Source organism: Onychostoma macrolepis, chromosome 08 (assembly GCF_012432095.1).
Source record: "Onychostoma macrolepis isolate SWU-2019 chromosome 08, ASM1243209v1, whole genome shotgun sequence".
In the NCBI taxonomy this organism is placed as follows: Eukaryota; Metazoa; Chordata; class Actinopteri; order Cypriniformes; family Cyprinidae; genus Onychostoma; species Onychostoma macrolepis.
In genome coordinates, this window is record NC_081162.1 from 20,181,289 (window position 1) to 20,199,937 (window position 18,649).

Genomic DNA, 18,649 nt, shown 5'->3' on the forward strand with positions numbered 1-18,649 from the left:
TAGCACAGTATGGTCATATACATTAACTTTTGTATATCAGCATTGCCATTACTGCATCTTTAAATGTCAGTTACTCCCATGTTGCCTTGCCATCTGTGTTTCTGCTGAGGTTATTGAACTTTTAACGTGTCATGCGAGAGACTGGGAAAAATGGCTGCACTGTTTTCCTTTTGATGTTCTTCCAGAAATGGCTTTTCAACCTCTCCACACAGGATGCTAGATGAGGCATTTAAAACACAATCTTAAAATGGAAAATGAGCAAAGGCTTTTTTTATTCCATAGCCTATACACCGTCAGGGGAGAAGAAGAGAGGAACTTTTTAGATGTAAGATCAAGAAGCTGTCATGTTAAAGTGCTCACAATAGAACAGCATGGCCTTGATGTATGCTAATAACAATCTGCCTAAGTTTAGCCTGTGATAGATTGTCTGTTAACAAAATGTAAATGTAAATACAAGCAGCATCTTGTTAATATGATTGAGACATTAAAACGTGCAAGATTTGAATCCTTGTCATTATGAGTTATACTGACACCTAGCTGTGTGGATGATGCATCACAAAAAAACATTTTTTGCTTACCTATGCCATTTAAAAAAAAATGCACCATCTTCTCTCAGCCATACTAAATTTATTTAGTGAGCAAAATGCTAATGAAAAAGAGTAGTATTGACTTGAGGCAACCTGGTCAATTAAAAATAAAACCACTTTAATTCAGCTACTAATGTTACTACAGTCTTCATATTTTGTGAGTGTGGAGGACTTGAAACTTATAACAGTTCTATTCAATTTTGACAATGTAATGAATTATTTTTCAAAGTTGTAAATAAAACAGATTACTGTGTTTTAACTTGTCTCTTTAAAATTACTTGTGAAATTTATAGCAAATATTTGAATATATGAAAAGTGAGTGGTTTCCTAGCTTTATTTTGAAGAGTATGAAAATACTGAGCGCACTTTTAACATGAAAAAAAGAACAACCTAGACTTGCCTGGATTGTCTGGCCTGTCATAGTTCATTCGTTCTTGTCGCCGCCTGAGGGTCCCTTACTAGTTTCCTCTCATGTACCTCACGCTGATTTAACAGATGAGGATTAGCCAGGTAGATTCTGGTGTGGGCATATGCCCCCAAATAACATTCACATAACAGAAAAAAAGCAAACTGTCAGCTTTGGCACTATCAGGATTTGTGATTGACCTTTAAAGCATGAATTTATATAATAAGCATGAAACAAGAGCATGAACATGTGCTTGTCTCGAGTCACTGGATCATCGATTCTCAGACATGCCTGCACATTTTCCAACCATTTTTAATATGTTTGAAATAAAATATACTACCTTAATTGTACCTAATGAGGGCTCCGACTATACACTGTGGAAACTGATGGCAAAGGAGCAGGAAAAAAAACGTCTGTTACCAAGAGCAATCAAAACACAGCCAACTTCCCCCGTCCCTAAAATTTCAGTGAACTACAAAGAGCAATTTGCATGGGAGAAGCTTACACAAAGGTTTAAAATGTTCAAAGCAACAAAGGGCATCAGACAGACAACCAAAGGTGGAAGTTTAAATTAAGTCTCCAGTTACATCCGCACACACAAACTTTTGAAGCATAACATTCACAGTTCGTGAGGGAGACGTGTTAAGAGAACAGCAGAGGTCTGCACCCCTCACAAGTTAAGGCGAGTCGTTACAAGTAATAATTACCCAGCGTGGCTATAAATGCAGCGATATTGTGCTTTAAAATGCCATAAGGAACCGATTAGGAGCGCAGATGTTTTAGAGGGGAAGGGTGGTGTCATCAATGACATCATTAGCTGGCCTTCTTGACATCATATATCATCGCACACCCTTTTGAACGTTTTCTTGTTTCAGATTCAGCATTTTTGAACATCGTAAAAGCACACTGGATTGTTACATTTCCCATTATTAAAAAAAACTGGATCGTAAAATGAAATTCTTGTTTTGACATTTTGTCAGTGTTCAAGTACACTTTGTGACTTTTTTTTTTTTTTTTAAACAAAAAGTAGTTGTTAGACTTACATATGGTCAAAAATAGGTATGAAATTGCTGATAAACTAGTGGGATTTTTCCAGATTTGGGAATGTGTTTTTTTTACATATCTTGAATGCGTCCATTCATCAAGCTCGGGTTGCTTTGTGTATGATTTCTAGGATGTAACAAAATTTATAACATGTTACGATGTGCAATAAATGCATACTTTTTTAAATAACCGAGTAATCTACTTTAATTTATTTGGCACTGTAATTTATTACATTTGAATGTATATTTTATTATTATTATTCTTATTCAGTGGTATACTATACATATTTATCTTTTTTTTAATTAATTTTACTCTTTTTGTGACTGGCATAAGAGGGACGAGGAGGAGATTTAGTATTATTTTTTGTCAAATGTAAAATGGTAAAATACTGGGTGGAAAAGAAGTTGTTCAAGAATCATATGAATACAAAACTGCATCTCTCCGTACTCAAAAATAGTGGGTTCATAATATGCAAAAATCATAACTTCATGTGACATGAAGTCAGAATCACTCCCACACAGTCATGAGCTCGTTTTTACACATGACTTCATTTCGTAGGGGAAACACAGTCATGTGGAAGGAAAACACAAGAGCAGCTACAATGTTGTCAGTTGGACACGAGCCCCAATAAAGAAGCACATGTGGACCATAATGCCTCACTTTACTAGGATTATGATACAATAAGACATTCCAGTTCGCTGTGAGTGCAGGCTGCTTTGGGGTGCTCTATTTATAGGTTAAAGGATGCAAAAGCCACCAAACGTCCCCTGTCTAAAAGAAACCTTTGCATGCATTGCAACGATGAGTTAGCTGAACAGGGTCAGGTGCCCAAAAGTCACCTTGCACCTGCCTCTCCTTTTCCACATGCCATAAAGCTCAAACGACAAGCGCAAGGGGGTAGTTCTAGATCAGATGAACAGTGACAGTGGGAAAAGCATGAGAAGACAGGTTTGTAGGGTACAGAAACATTCTCTCTATACCTTTGGGAGGTACATATAAAAGAAAAAGGGAGTGAATAAAGTGTGAATGGGAACTTACTCTTCTCCTGGGAGAGAGAGAAAAGGAACGGAAGTGTTCCTCCAATCCTCCAGAGACTGATCCCGATAGTCACTGCAATACAGTCCAGCTGAAACAGAACAGAATGTCTAAGTCCCCTTAGCTTCCTGTGACACTGTGCCTTGTGCTGTGATGCTCTTTGGTTTAAGGACTGAAGAATATCAGAGTTCCCAGCCTCTCAGCCAATCAGAGCGCTCAGCTTCCCCCCACCCCTCCCTAAAGTTTCTCCAGCAGTAGCCAGCAGAGACTGGAGAGATGTTTTAAAAAGCAGGGGCCACTGCAGCATCACAGCGGGATGCTTATATGTCTTAAATTGTCAAGCACGAGAGCCACAAGAGTGTATGTTACCATGGGAAGACTGCAATCAACAGAGTTTTCTTTTGGAAATGAATCGTCAAAATTGGATGTCAGGCATCATTTGTGCTGCTCACACGGTTTACCTCTGTGGTCCCTTTGGAGGCTGCAGTTCTCATTTCACATGCCCTCTGACTGGTCTCTACATCGTTGTTAGTGATCAGGAGAGAACGGGGCTAGTTGTCACACTTCGTACTTCTGAAAAATGTAGAAGTCAATTTTTATATAAGCCTACACCTTAAAGTCAAAGCCACAAACAAGCTATTGAACACTTCCAGCATTATGTGGAAAAAGATGTTGTTAATTGAACTCAAACTGATCGTTTGTGACAACATGGCTTACTGGGAAAAAAAATAAATAAATTCAAACAGTGAAGCTCTTATGAAACGCAAAACGATTCAAGAAAAACAGTGTGAAAAAGCAATGTACAAAAATGTTTCTGCAAATAATACTGAATTTATACCATTTAAAAACTTGTTCTGTCCTGACGTTCATGAAAAATACCCTTGTCCTGAGCAAAAAAAAAACAAACAAAAAAAACACTATACACTATTTCACAATATTTAGCAGCATGTTGAAAAGTACATTACCCATGAAGCTGCAAAGACCTGTCCACCAATCGGAGTATCAAAACAAATCTGAAATAAATAAATAAACAAATGCTTACGTTTAAAAAAAACAAAACGCACAATCAACCTCTTGAAATCAATATTTAGCTATTGTTTAAAGTACCTAGTCTTGTCCTTAATTTGGTCAGATCTTCAAATAGGCCTACATTTTTGCTTAAATTTTTGCATTAGCTTCAAATTTTGTGATTTAGGTGATTGATTTGGTTCATTGCTTATAACTGTTTAACATAGTTTTTTTTTTTTAACCTCCATGGGAAAAGTGAATGGAAAAAATATTTCCAGAACCAAGCCTGAAAAAGTGGGCAGACCATGGATAATTGTGGAAATATCTGACCAGTCAATGCCACAAACGACCAATCAGAATCAAGTATTATAAAGCGCTGTGTAATAAAACATAAATAATAACAACAAATAATACATCACACACATATGAAGCTAATCTGCTTTATATTGTCATAGTCTAGATATCTCACCCCAGTAGTTTATTTTCTCAGGGTCTAGCCACCTTTAAGTGGGCAAGGGAAGCAAACAAATCATATTTTGTAATAAATTACTCATGGATATCTAGCTACGACGCACTTTAAATAAAGTCATTACTAAGATTTTTGTGAGGCACTGTCTGAAGTTCCTATGTGATATGTTTGTTATTGTTTACATAATGTTTGATGGGAAATTGAGTTATCGGGGTATTACATTTACAGACACAGCAAACGTCAATGGGATTTATAAATATTGTGAACAAGGCACTGAGCTCTGTCTTTTTGAGCTATGTCTGTCATGATTTCCCATGTGCACAGAATTTAGACACACACGCAGTCCAAACACAAACCTATTAGACAAGTCCAGATGTTTTATGCTGATGTCAGAGCAAGTTAAAGTGTTGTCAATACTTTATCCATTTTGAAGGATACTTTATTAAAAAAAAATGAAGAAAAAACAAATTATCTATAGTAAAAACATCCTCATTTTAAATCAAATGCGATTTTCATTTGAACGATACTAACATCAATTCTTTTAAATCCAAAGATCGATATTTTAGACACTGCATAGTTTGGACCCTTAATGAATGAATGAATGACTTAGTTAGCTAGTTTGTTTGTTTGTTAGTTTGTAGTCTAGCATCTTTCCTGTATCCATATTTTAAAGCTGCAGCCGCAATGAAAGGACTTGAGCCGATTCTTTTTAGTAAATGAAAATACAAGAATATAACCACTGTAGACCGACTGAGATTGAGGTCTCTGCAGAGCAAAAGTGGGCGTTTCTGAATTTGTGGGTGTTTTCAAACTGCAGGGTGTTTCTCAATCATGCAATCAAAATGATTCCCCTTACCTAACCCCACCCCTACAGTCACTATGACGTCAGCCAATCAGGAAACATGATTTAAAAACGCCCTGATCTGGTAACTCCCATTACTTTCCTGCAGAGACCTATACTTGGACCAATTCCTGAAACGAATAATGCCCGATCTTCTATCCACCATATTTGCAATGCACGAAACAAGCCTTTTTTTCTTTTTTTTCTGAATGTTCCAGACTTCCGATTCAAAAGCCGATTTATAAAGATAACTAGAATATTTACAAAAGTACAGTAAACTCTAACATTATATGCACTATACAAACCAGTGTGTTCATGAATATAATAAATTAAAACATGATATTTCTCAATGATGCTGTTTTTAACTGGAAGCCAATGACACCGGAAGCCTCGCAGGCTCACACATTCAATTTACACATGGTCGAGCCCTTATTGTTCAACAAGACACGTTAAGGTCTTAAAACACGCAACCGATATTTTATTCTTAATATGCAATCTTTAAATCAATACTTAGCCTAGTAATGGGAGAAACTAACCTTTTCAAAGCTTCAAATCAATTGAACCAATGACTTCTCAAAATGGTTCACTGTTTCGAAGCACTTGAAACACCACATGCTAGTGAAGCCTTCTGGTCAAAACTGTGTGAATGCAACAAAAACTCAGACCAAAATATGCACTGTTATGGCTGGTGCTGTTTTGTGGTGGTGTTTGTTGCTTTTCTTGTCTCTCTTTTGTTCGTCTTTACTTCCACTTTCTTAGCGCTACGCCACTGGTCATGCTTTCTGCCAATCATCGTTGGAGGAGATGATGTCATCTATCTCGTCCTCATTAGTGACCAGCTGGATCTATAAAAGGAAGACGCTGAGACAATGCAGGAGATGGCTTGCTTGTGTCTGTTGCTAGTTGTTTTGAGATTGTGTTGTTTAGCTAATATTCTTTTTGTATACTGTGGGTTAAGCTCTATTTGTTTTGTACATTAAGCTCTATCTTATCTTCATTTATGTAAACTTCATTTGGTAACCATTTGTATGTATATGAAGGGGAGAGAAGGAGAGGAAAGGTAAGAATATCACGTGATCTACATTTTACATCCCGTAGTGAATGATTGTTAAATACACTAGGTAAGGGGCCTCATCTGCTGTATGTTTTGTTTAGCAAGTGAGAGTAGCTTAGTTTAGGGTATCTTTGGATACTGAAGATTTTCTTTTCTTTTTTGTTTCTCTTTAGTTAAGTTTAGATTTGATAACCGAGTTAAAGGGTTGTGTTTTGATTATTTCTTTTGTTTGACTGCCGCCCAGTTCCCTTCTTCTTTTCCCCTAACTATTTGGGCTGATTTCTTTCGTTAGTATTCTTTATGTAAATATTATTGTGATCGGGTTAGGGACAAGAATTTTACCAATGCAAACATTGTAAATAAACACTGGTTTGTTGCCTTTAGAGCTTTGGTTTTTATTGCTTACGCTGGTATCGGGTCGAGATCAGACCTCAGCAGTTAATGTTATTCCCTATATCCCTTAATATCGCCAGTGGACGTAACATTAAATGGGGGCTCGTCCGGGATCTTTATAATTTTCCCGAGATGTTGAGGTTTGATTTCGTGTTGATGCCTGATATGTAAGCTGGTGCGGTATTAATTTAGCCTATCTGATTAAAGATAGAATTGATGCAGTGCGCTAGGGTGTATGTAGTGTTGTTAATATACTTGATGGGCATGGCTTTTGATTTGCAGACATTTCTTAGTCATCCTAGTAGAGATCAGCTGGAAAAGTGTAGGAAGGATGACTTAATTGCTATAGCAAATCGCTTCCAGGTCCCTATTAAGAAACAGGCACTTAAAAGTGAAATTAAAAGTGACATGCTAAATTATTTGGGTGGAGACCAAAGTGTTTTTAGAAACAGGGGTTGAGAGTGAGGGAGACATTGATTCTCTGGGTGCTGGTGTGCAGTTGCCTCATGTGGGAGAGAAGTCGGATAGGGTTTGCGGCTGGCGCTATTGCCGACGCCGAGGTGGAGGCCGGAGCCAAGGCTTGCTTGCCGCCGTTTGATCCATGCAGTTGGAAATCCGCCGGCTGGAGATAGAATCAGAGAAAGAGGTTAAGCTGCGGCAGTTGGAGCTGGAGGCTATGAAGGTGGCCACCAGTTCACCTGCACAGATAAATCCTGGTAATCTCCCGAATATTTCTCCCCCACCTGAACCTCCTGCTATCAGTTTTGACATTAGTAAACATATCGCTTTAGTGCCACATTTTAGGGAAACGGAAGTCGATTCCTATTTTAGTGTTTTTGAAAGGATAGCAACTTCTCTTCAGTGTAGGCACTATCATTGGAAGAGGGAATGAAATATGAGACTGTTAAGACCGCCATTCTTAGAGCATATGAGTTGGTACCTGAAGCTTACAGGCAAAAATTTAGGAATCACAAAAGAAGTTGCCAACAGACATTTGTGGAATTTGCTCGTGAGAAAAGCATTTTGTTTGATAAGTGGTGTGCGGCTACTAAGGCAGTAGATTATAACTCTTTGAAGGAATTGATTTTGTTGGAAGAGTTTAAGTCTTATTTGCCTGAACGCGTAGTCGTTTATTTGAATGAGCAGAAAGTCGCATCTCTGTCATACGCCGCCGTGTTGGCTGATGAATTTGTGCTAATGCACAAGAGTGTGTTTTCACCAGCACGCACGGAGTCCGTTCCATCCACTTTACTGCCCTGGTCTCAGTCCTCCCTCACATGAGGTAAGAGTAATCCAAAACAGACTAAAGTCGATCGTGAGTGTTTTTACTGCCATAAAGTTGGTCATGTAATTGCTGATTGTTTAATATTAAAAAAGAAAACAGCAGCAAACCCCAAAAGCTGCTGGCTGTGTTGGTGCAAGTGTTGATAGTGTTGGTCCGTTGCAGACTAAAGGGATAGTTGACTGCAGTTTTAGACCTTTCTTAATGAAGGGTTTAATTTCACTTACTGGCAACCCTGAAGATCAGAAAGAGATTCAAATATTGCGAGATACGGGAACTGCCCAGTCTTTTGTTATTTCTGATGTATTGCCTTTTTGTGATCAATCGTACTGTGGAGCTAATGTATTAGTGCAAGGCATTGAAATGAGTATTGTTCCAGTTCCCTTACATAGAGTGCATATAAAATGTGATTTAGTTAGTGGGTATGTTAAGGTAGGGATGCGCTCTAGCTTGCCTGTTCCAGGGGTTGATTTTATTTTGGGAATGATCTGGCTGGAGCAAACGTTATGCCTGTACTGGAGGTGTTAGATGTACCAGAGGTGTCTTGTGGGTCTGAAGATCTGGGTGAATGTTTCCCCGAGGTATTCTCTGCCTGCGCAGTTACACAAGCTCAGGCGCGTAAGTTTGAAGATGAAATTGATTTGTCAGATTCTTTTATTATTCCTGTTTTTACAGGTGAGCGATCTCTTAGTCCATCGGGAGTCCCTGACACTCTAAAGACGTCACTGAACCCAAAATCTAATGAGGTAAAGGCTGTTGTGTTTACTCCTGAGAATTCATCGATAGTAGTGAATAGAAAGCAAATGAGTGATGCCCAGCAGTCTGATCCATTGCTCCGTAAATGTTTCAATTGTGCTGTAAGACAGGAGGTGGTGAAGGAGGAAAAGGTGGCCTATTTTATTGATGATGGCCTCCTTATGCGCAAGTGGTGTTCTAATGATGATGCTGAGGGAGATTGGAGTTCTGTGTTTCAGATTGTGGTTCCTGTTGTGTATCGGACCCAAGTATTGCGACTAGCTCACGACCATCAATTAGCTGGACACTTGGGAATTACAAAGACGTATGATCGCATATTGCGACATTTCTTTTGGTCGGGGTTAAAAAAGTTGTGTCTGAGTATTGCCGGACGTTTCCAGTGTGTCAACAAACAAGTAACCCGAATCAGGTAATTCCACCTGCACCTCTTGTGCCTATTCCTGCTATTGGGGAACCTTTCGAGCACATAATTATTGATTGTGTCGGACCGTTACCAAAAACGAAGGCTGGTAACCAGTTTTTGTTGACTGTTATGTGCATAGCTACATGTTTCCCAGAGGCCATTCCCCTTCGTAAAATAACGGCTTCTGTTATTACTAAACATCTTATAAAGTTTTTCTCTACATTTGGGCTCCCTAAAATCATTCAAACAGACCAAGGCACAAATTTTTTGTCTAAACTGTTTACTCAAGTGTTGAAATCACTGTCCATAGTTCATCGACCCTCCAGTGCTTACCACCCCGAGAGTCAGGGAGCACTGGAGCAGTTTCATCAGACCTTAAAGTCGATGTTGAGGAAATATTGTATGGACAGGGAAAGAGACTGGGATGAGGGAATTCCGCTCATTTTATTTGCTGCTCGAGAAACAGTGCAGGAGTCCCTGGGTTTTAGCCCAGCTGATCTGGTTTTTGGGCATACAGTCAGGGGCCCTTTGAAAGTACTAAAGGATGCTATCATTGAGACAAAAGTGACAAAGCAGAATGTGCTAGATTTTGTGACTCAGATGTGGGAACGCTTACACGATGCTTGTTCGCTGGCACGTGAAAATCTCACAAGGGCACAGAGTAGTATGAAGAAGCAGCATGATTTGAAAGCTGTTCCCCGTTGTTTTCAGGTTGGTGATGAGATGCTTGTTTTTCTGCCTGTACCCGGATCAGCTTTGGCTGCTCGTTTTGCTGGTCCTTATAAAGTTGTGAAACGAATAAGCGAGACAGATTATATCATTGATATACCCGAGTCTGACGCTCCCGATCAGGTGTGTCATGTTAATATGTTGAAGGCTTTTAATTCGAGGAAAAACCTTCCAGGTGCTGTGGAGCAAAAGGTGCTCCTGTTGTTACTACCGCTATTTGTGAATGGGTGAATCCCTTTTGCGGTGACACTGATGTTGATGAGGACTGAGTTATACTGCGTAATGCAGGGCAGCAGGGGGCGAGGTTGTCAAATTCTGTGATGCTACAGAATGTGTTTCGGCATCTTGTTCATTTGTCTTCATCTCAAATACAGGACATAATGCAGTTGGTTAAAGGTTTTCCTCTATTTCATGATGTGCCTACCCAGACGACTGTTTTAAAACATGATATCAAGGTTTCTAACTCAGCGCCTATTAAACAGCACACGTATCGTGTTAATATGATGAAACGATCTGTTATGCGTGCAGAAGTTGATTACTTGGTGGAAAACGGATTGGCTGTATCCAGTTGTAGCCTATAGAGTAGCCCTTGTCTGTTGGTACCTAAACCTGACGGAACCTATCGGTTCTGTACAGATTACAGAAAGGTTAAGTGTTACCATTCCTGATTCGTATCGTTTACCTAGGATGGAAGATTGTATAGACAATCTGGGATCAGCCCGATTTGTTAGCAAGTTAGAAAGTCCCACTTACCCCTAACTTAACTTCGTTACTCCAGATCATTTTCTCCAATACTCTATTATGGCTTTCGGGATGTGAAATGCGCCCACGACTTTTCAGAGGCTAGTGAACATTGTATTAGCTGGTGTACCAAATTGTAATGCCTACCTTGATGATTTAGTTGTATATTCTTCTGATTGGGTAGAACATCTTGCTTTATTAAAACTCGTCTTCGATCGTTTGGCAGCTGCATCTTTAACACTTAATTTGGCGAAATGTGAATTTGGGCAAGCCACCATCACTTATTTAGGTAAGGAGGTGGGACAGGGGCAGATTCGTCCTGTGGAGGCTAAGATTGCTGCCATCACTGAGTTTCCTGCTCCACAAACCCGGCGTGAGTTGCGCAGGTTTCTTGGGATGGCAGGATACTATCTTAGTTTTTGTCTGAATTTTTCTACGGTTGCATGCCCTCTCACTAATTTATTGAGTCCTTCAAATCCATTTGTATGGACCAAAGAATGTCAACATGCTTTTGATAGTGTGAAGGTGCTTTTGTGTAGTGTACCTGTCCTGGCTGCCCCAGATTTATTACGTCCCTTCAAATTGGAAGTCGATGCTAGTGCGGTAGGGGCTGGGGCCGTTTTGTTACAGGAGGATGTGACTGGGGTTGATCATCCGGTTTGTTATTTTTCTCGGAAATTTAACAAACATCAACTCAATTATTCCACTATTGAGAAGGATGCTTTATCACTTCTTCTTGCATTGCAGCATTTCGAAGTTTACGTCGGCTCTACTAATCTACCTATTGTTGTCTTTACTGATCATAATCCTCTTACATTTTTGTCCCGTATGTATAATCAGAATCAGTGGCTTATGTGGTGGGCTCTGGTGGTACAGTAATGATTTGGAGATTCGGCACAAAAGAGGACAGGAGAACGTGGTAGCAGATGCCCTGTCGCGTGTCTAGGAAAGGTTAGGAATGTAAACATATTTTGTATTTTTTTTTTTTAATAATGTTTACTCTTAAGGGGAAGAGTGTTATGGCTGGTGCTGTTTTGTGGTGGCGTTTGTTGCTTTTCTTGTCTATCTTTTGTTCGTCTTTACTTCCACTTTCTTAGCGCTACGCCACTGGTCATGCTTTCTGCCAATCATCGTTGGAGGAGATGATGTCATCTATCTCGTCCTCATTAGTGACCAGCTGGATCTATAAAAGGAAGACGCTGAGACAATGCAGGAGATGGCTTGCTTGTGTCTGTTGCTAGTTGTTTTGAGATTGTGTTGTTTAGCTAATATTCTTTTTGTATACTGTGGGTTAAGCTCTATTTGTTTTGTACATTAAGCTCTATTTTATCTCCATTTATGTAAACTTCATTTGGTAACCATTTGTATGTATATGAAGGGGAGAGAAGGAGAGGAAAGGTAAGAATATGACGTGATCTACATTTTACATCCCGTAGTGAATGATTGTTAAATACACTAGGTAAGGGGCCTCATCTGCTGTATGTTTTGTTTAGCAAGTGAGAGTAGCTTAGTTTAGGGTATCTTTGGATACTGAAGATTTTCTTTTCTTGTTTGTTTCTCTTTAGTTAAGTTTAGATTTGATAATTGAGTTAGAGGGTTATGTTTTGATTATTTATTTCATTTGACTGCCGCCCAGTTCCCTTCTTCTTTTCCCCTAACTATTTGGCCTGATTTCTTTCGTTAGTATTCTTTATGTAAATATTATTGTGATCGGGTTAGGGACAAGAATTTTCCCAATGCAAACCTTGTAAATAAACACTGGTTTGTTGCCTTTTAGAGCTTTGTTTTTTATTGCTTACGCTGGTATCGGGTTGAGACCAGGGGCCTGTACCATGAAGCCGGATTAGCTGGCTAGCCAGGTAAGTTTCAGTTTAGCTTGCGCCAACTCTGGGTTTTAGGTACCATGAGAGTAGCTTGGCTTTTAGCTGCGTTCATTGCCATAGTAACTTACACTCCACAGCTAACCTGCTCCGGGGCAGGTTATGTTCTGAGTTAGAGATCTCAAACTGAAATTGGACCAATCAGATGTGAGCAAACTGACACATGTCTGACACAAAAAAGTCACTCCCCTAGTTTATCTTGCTCCAAATTAAAGGTCACTAGTACTAAAAAAAAAAAAAAAAGGTCTGGCTTTAATGATAATTACATTATTTTATTTTATTTAATTATATGACTTATATTATTATTAATCCATTACACACAAGCAATTTTAGTTGTTATAAATCATTTATTTTAAATGAATGTTAATAGATACAGATTGTATATAATCTAAATAAGTTGTAAGATAATGCTTTAAAAATGACTGTGACCTTACATGTTCGAGTCTCTATCGCTGTATATTTGCAACAATATAAACTAACTTAAGTTTCACTTGTGACTGCACTGATAAAGCAAGATAATTTATTTTACTTGTCCTCTTTCATGAACAAGTACTTTTTCATTGTAAATGCATTTAAATTAATCATATTCTTCAATCTCTTAACCTTTAGCAAAATCTTTAACTTTTAACCAAGGCTTGTGATTGGCTGTTCGCCACTGATGTCGCACATTCATGTGCACATGCTCCACAAAATCAGGATCAAAGAGTTAACAAAGAAAGTTGATGATCAGCATCATGGTACCAACAAAGCCGGATTGGAGTGGTTTGGTTTTGTCAACTCGAAACTAATCCTGCAACTCTGAATTTGTTCATCTACCATCATGGTACAGGCCCCAAACCTCAGCAGTTAATGTTATTCCCTATATCCCTTAATATCGCCAGGGGATGTAAACATGCACAAAAGTGTTTTTACAAACCCATTGCAGATGTTTTAAAGTAAAATATATTTAAAGCAATTAGCAATCAAATACCATTAAATATGAAGTGTCCGTATAATTTCTGTAATTTTATTATGTCTGTATAAATGTATTAAATAACATGGCTTTTTTTTTTTTTTGGAGGCCTTGTCTAACCATGCCAATAAGAGACCATTAACGACTACTCTATTTAATTACACACAAATGTCTCACTAAAATATCTGTAAATGTAAAAAAAAAAAAAAAAAAAATTAAAAATTAAAATTGACACTTGTTCAATGGTTCGCTGCAACTCATTCATGAGTTCACTAAGATCTCCAACAAATTAAGTGACTTTGGCAGTTTGATACGCGCTCCAAATCACTAGTTCGAAACTTGAAGCTTCACGAAAATCACAGCTTTCAAGGGTTCAGAGTTTTTAACCTTTTGACCTATATGTAAGACCAAACATATAAAATGTATTCCTTTTAAGCCACTACAGTGGCCCTTATTAGATTAACCTTTCAACTAAAAACATAATCAAAACTACAAGTAAAAACTGGAGCGGGAAAAAAAAAAAAAAAAAAACACTCACCTGGAAAGGAGCTTCCTCTGACTTTAATAGACAACTGGCTTATTTGTGTTTCACATATTTGGACAGTTCTGAGGGAAATCATGGAGACATTTCTTGAGAAACACCTAATGGCAATCTACTGAATCAAATACAGATGGGACATTTACGCAAAGTCAAGACATTTGTAGTCTTTGTAAGGTGAAATCTGAATACCAAAGAAGCTCAAAGGGCATGAAATATCACCCAAGAGCAACTACACCTGTACACATTTTAATGAGAAAGTCATTCAAAATCCCTCCATGCAGACTACCTCTAAATCACTGGTTTATATATGCACCACAGAGGGTTTAAAACTACAAGTAGTGACATTAACACCCATCACCTTGCACAGAATATACACAAACATTTCCTAAATACATTTTTGGACTCCAAAACTGCATCTGTTGAATCAGTAATGATCATGCAGCTGTGCAGTCCCTTTAAGGAGTGTTGGATCACCATCAGTAAACAATTTACCACATCTGTTTGACATAATCCCACAGTCAACAACATTCTTGGCAGCTATAAAAACTGGTTTGTCTTTATTTGTCTAGCTAAATGCACATCCATGTCACTCAGTCCACACGATGATGTCCAAACAGTTAAATTCAAGTAAATTATATTGCAGTTTAGTAGAGTCTCTACAGTGCCATTAAATGGAACAAAATATCTAAATGCATCGGATTTTTTTTTTTTTAATAACACACTTTCATGAAGGGGGCTGTGCATCATTTAGCACGTTCATTGATGCATTTAATTTTCCCTGCAGTGTTTGAGAGTAATTTTTAATTAATTCTATGGTGACATTGAGAGGGGTTTTACTTTGCAAATTAATCAAATTAGGAGATCCCACCTCAAAATGACAGTGCAAGGTGTAGAAGTAAAAGGCAGGGGTCTAACAAACAAACGTGAGCATTATTCACGGCAATCCAGATTTCTTCTGACCTGCTAGTTCACACATTCTGAGAACCGTGACCTACTTCTAACTGCTAGACCAAAATTACCCATGAAGCACCAGAGAAAAATGCTTTAAGGAGAATTCTGTTATCCTGTTTTATGCGAGCGAGAGGCAGCCACTCAAATGTGTTTGTTCTACTACAAAAACCTCTCAAAATATCACGTACCATAATTAAATTTTCCATTTCTCAAGAAAGCAGATTTACAAGCTTGGGGAAAATACTGTATTTTAGATTTTACACCATCTTAAGACAGACATAATAAAGATGTACTTTTTTACTAAATAAAAACCATACCTAGAAATGAAAGGAGTGCTCCACCCAAATATGAAAATTGACCCTGCCTCAAACCACCCAAGATGTAGATTGTTTATTCATTGGAACATATTTGGAGAAACTTAGCATTACATCACTTGCTCACCAATGAGAGTCCAAACAGCTGATACAAACCATCACAATCTACATGACTCCAGTCAATCAATTAAAGGCTTCTAAAGTGAAAAGCTGTGTGTTTGTAATAAACAAATTCATCATTAAGGCGTTTTAAACTTCACTTCTGGCCAAAACACCAGGCGTTATCCATAATAATGTGTCCTCCAATGAAAAAGTCCATCCCTTGTTGTCTTATATTTGTTTTCACTTGTAAATATTTCTCTCCTGATTCAGACAAGCTGATTTTTTCACTGAAGAAAGCAATATTATGGATAGAGAACTTTTATTTTAGCTTAGTACTTTAGCTGGAAGCAATGGTTTGAAGTAAAACGTTAACGATGTTAAATGATGGCCTAGAGCCATGTGAATTACTTGTGGATTATTGTGATGTTTTTAATCAGCTGTTTGAACTCATTCTGATGGCACCCATTCACTGCATCTTGGATGGCCTGAGGTTAAGTAAGTTAAGCATATTTTCATTTTTGGTTGAACTATTTCTTTAAGGTTTCCAAAATTAGAGTTTTATATCATAATTTCTTTTCTTTCTTTTTTTTTCTTTTTTTTATAAAGAGAAGAAACTGTGTGACTGCAATGCACAACCAAATTCATTTAGGTTTACTGTGTGTTTATTTTAAAAATATACAAATTATTTTCCAGACCCTTTTACCCCTTGACTGTTACTATGTTTTACTCCACATGGGGGAGCTGTGTTCTCATGGTGAGAACACAGATACTAGAAAAATGAGATCTAAGTGGGTATTTAAAATCTTGCATAAAATCTACATTTAAAACAAACACAACCCTCAATACAACAGACTACTATTTACATAAAGATAAACAAATACAATAAATTAACCCAAACCCCTACATGTGCTGAGGTTTAGCTCACTTTTGGGCACAAATTTCCCAAAGTATAACCAGTCCATTAGAAAATGCCGTTAAAAATTTAAATGGAAAAAAAAAAAAAAAAAAAAAAAAAACACCAACTTAAGTGAATACAGCATTTATTTTTTTCCATAAATATTTAAAAGTTAATTAACATAATACATTTCCTTGTACAAAAATTTCAAGCTCCTGTCCCAGGAAAAACATCCTAAGACATTCATGACAACATGAGATATATAAAATAAAAATAAAAAATTAACCAAATTCCTGTCCTTCTTCACCAATAGTGCAAGATAAGATCAATGCATCGGTTCCTTCTAGGACAGTTGCGTACTGCTACCATTCACACAATGTCACATGTGAAGGGTGAAAGACAAACATAAATATGCATTACGGAGATAACACCTACTGTACGTGGTAGTTCACGAGTTCACACTTACATATATTTAGCACGAGTAACGTAATGCGTATTTGGCGAGTATGGTAATACGTTGTTGGCGTGCTGTCCTGGGGAAGGGCTCCGAGCTCGGGAATTGCCCGAACCCAGAGTATCCCCCCTACTGTGTAGTGAACTTTGGTGATAATGGTGGAGAAGGGGTGGTGGAGGGATGCTGATTAGCCGTCAAATGAAAGGAGGTATGTCAGCTGTATTTGTACCCTTGTGTTGATTAGCCTGATGGCGTACCACTTGTGTCTAATTAGGCTAAGTATCTGACGTGCTCCTCCCGAACTTTGTTAATAAAACATCATTTCACGAGTTCACACTTACATATATTTAGCACGAGTAACGTAATGCGTGTTGGCGAGTATGGTAATACGTTGTTGGCGTGCTGTCCTGGGGAAGGGCTCCGAGCTCAGGAATTGCCCGAACCCAGAGTATCCCCCAAAAGCAATTGAGTGTTGGACAGCCGCCAGACTAAGATCCCCCCCAAATACGCAATAGAGATCTGGCGGTAGCTGGTTCGAGGAGTAGCCTGGATGACAGGCCGGGGGAGCCTACGAGCTCTGAGGGAGCGGTTTGGCATGCATGGGTAGGCCCCACCGGCCGCTGGTGTGAACTGCGTGGTTTGGGGCGACCGGTCAGGGAGGGCTCGAACCGAAGCTCAACGGTGTGCTCATCACGTTGGGACGGGTGAGCCCTGCCCGCCGATAGAGGAGCAGCGTCGTTAAGGCCCTGGCCAGGAGGACCCGAGTTGCCTGCAGTGGGATAGATCACGGAGTCGGCGTACGAGCCCTACTGGCCGTCAGCCCCTGCTGATCAGAGGACAGAGGGCGGAGACTTGCCAAGAGAACCCATGAAGCCTCCGACTGAGCACCTCCATGCCGGACGAGTGGGTCCTATTGGCTTGGCAGATAAAAAGAGTTTTGGACGTCCGACAAGGACGCTCTCGCGACATCCGACGGGAGATCAAGACTCACGGCATCGAATGGATGAGCCTCACTTGCGGGCGGCAAGTACAGGAGCCCACCGGAGACCAGCGTCAACGTCCGACACGAGATCAAGACTACAATGTCGGACGGATAGCCTTGCCGACAGGTAGGGAGAAGAAAACCCGGAGACTGGGAGGGCCTCGCAGCATCCGATGGAGATTGAGACTCAGGAGATATCGGACGGGTAGGCCTCGCCAGGCGGGGGAAAAGGTGTGAGGATAGAAGAGACAGGTGGACGGTGTTCGGCAGGCGGGCGAGACCCATGGCGGCTGATGGCTAGGCGCCGCCCGTCGAACGGAAAAATAGGTGGGTGGCCGAGACCGACACCGGCGCTCACGGGAGGCCAATACTCACTGAGTCAAACGGGTCAGTCTCGCCGACCGTAGGATGAAACGGAAAGATGTCTGGCTGGGAGGCTCTCGCCGACGCCCGACGGGCACAATACCCACTGTGTCAGACGGGTAAGCGCCGCCAGCGTGGGACTTGAAAAGGTAAGTTTGTCTGGCCGTGAATGCGCTCATCGGCGTTCGGCGGAGATCAAGACTCACTGTGTCGAACAGGTAAAGACGGAAAAGGTAAAGTTGGTCGGGACGCTTAGCCGCCATCCAACTGGTGAGCGTGCTCACCTGTTTGAAGGCCAGCGGCGCTGACGTAGGAGGAAAAGACGAGGTTGACCGGCCGGGAGGCTCTCGCGACATCCGACGGAGATCAAGACTCACGGCATCGAATGGATGAGCCTCACTTGCGGGCGGCAAGTACAGGAGCCCACCGGAGACCAGCGTCAACGTCCGACACGAGATCAAGACTAC

General features: G+C 39.8%; 1 protein-coding gene across 3 annotated transcripts in view; it reads right to left on the reverse strand.

Moving 5' to 3' along the window:
- Positions 1 to 17,219, reverse strand: part of LOC131546128 (cAMP-specific 3',5'-cyclic phosphodiesterase 4D-like) — a 143,816-nt gene extending 126,597 nt beyond the window's left edge. Inside the window, exons 1-4 of one of the 3 annotated variants that reach the window (XM_058785469.1) lie at positions 14,119 to 17,219; positions 4,038 to 4,085; positions 3,534 to 3,642; positions 3,076 to 3,163 (exon numbers count right to left, since the gene is read on the reverse strand). The gene's annotated coding sequence lies outside the window, so the exon portion shown is untranslated. Of the gene's footprint in view, positions 1 to 3,075; positions 3,164 to 3,533; positions 3,646 to 4,037; positions 4,189 to 14,118 lie in introns of those variants that run through there. The other 2 variants (XM_058785467.1, XM_058785468.1) reach the window with 2 other exon arrangements.
- Positions 17,220 to 18,649: the final 1,430 nt, after the last annotated feature.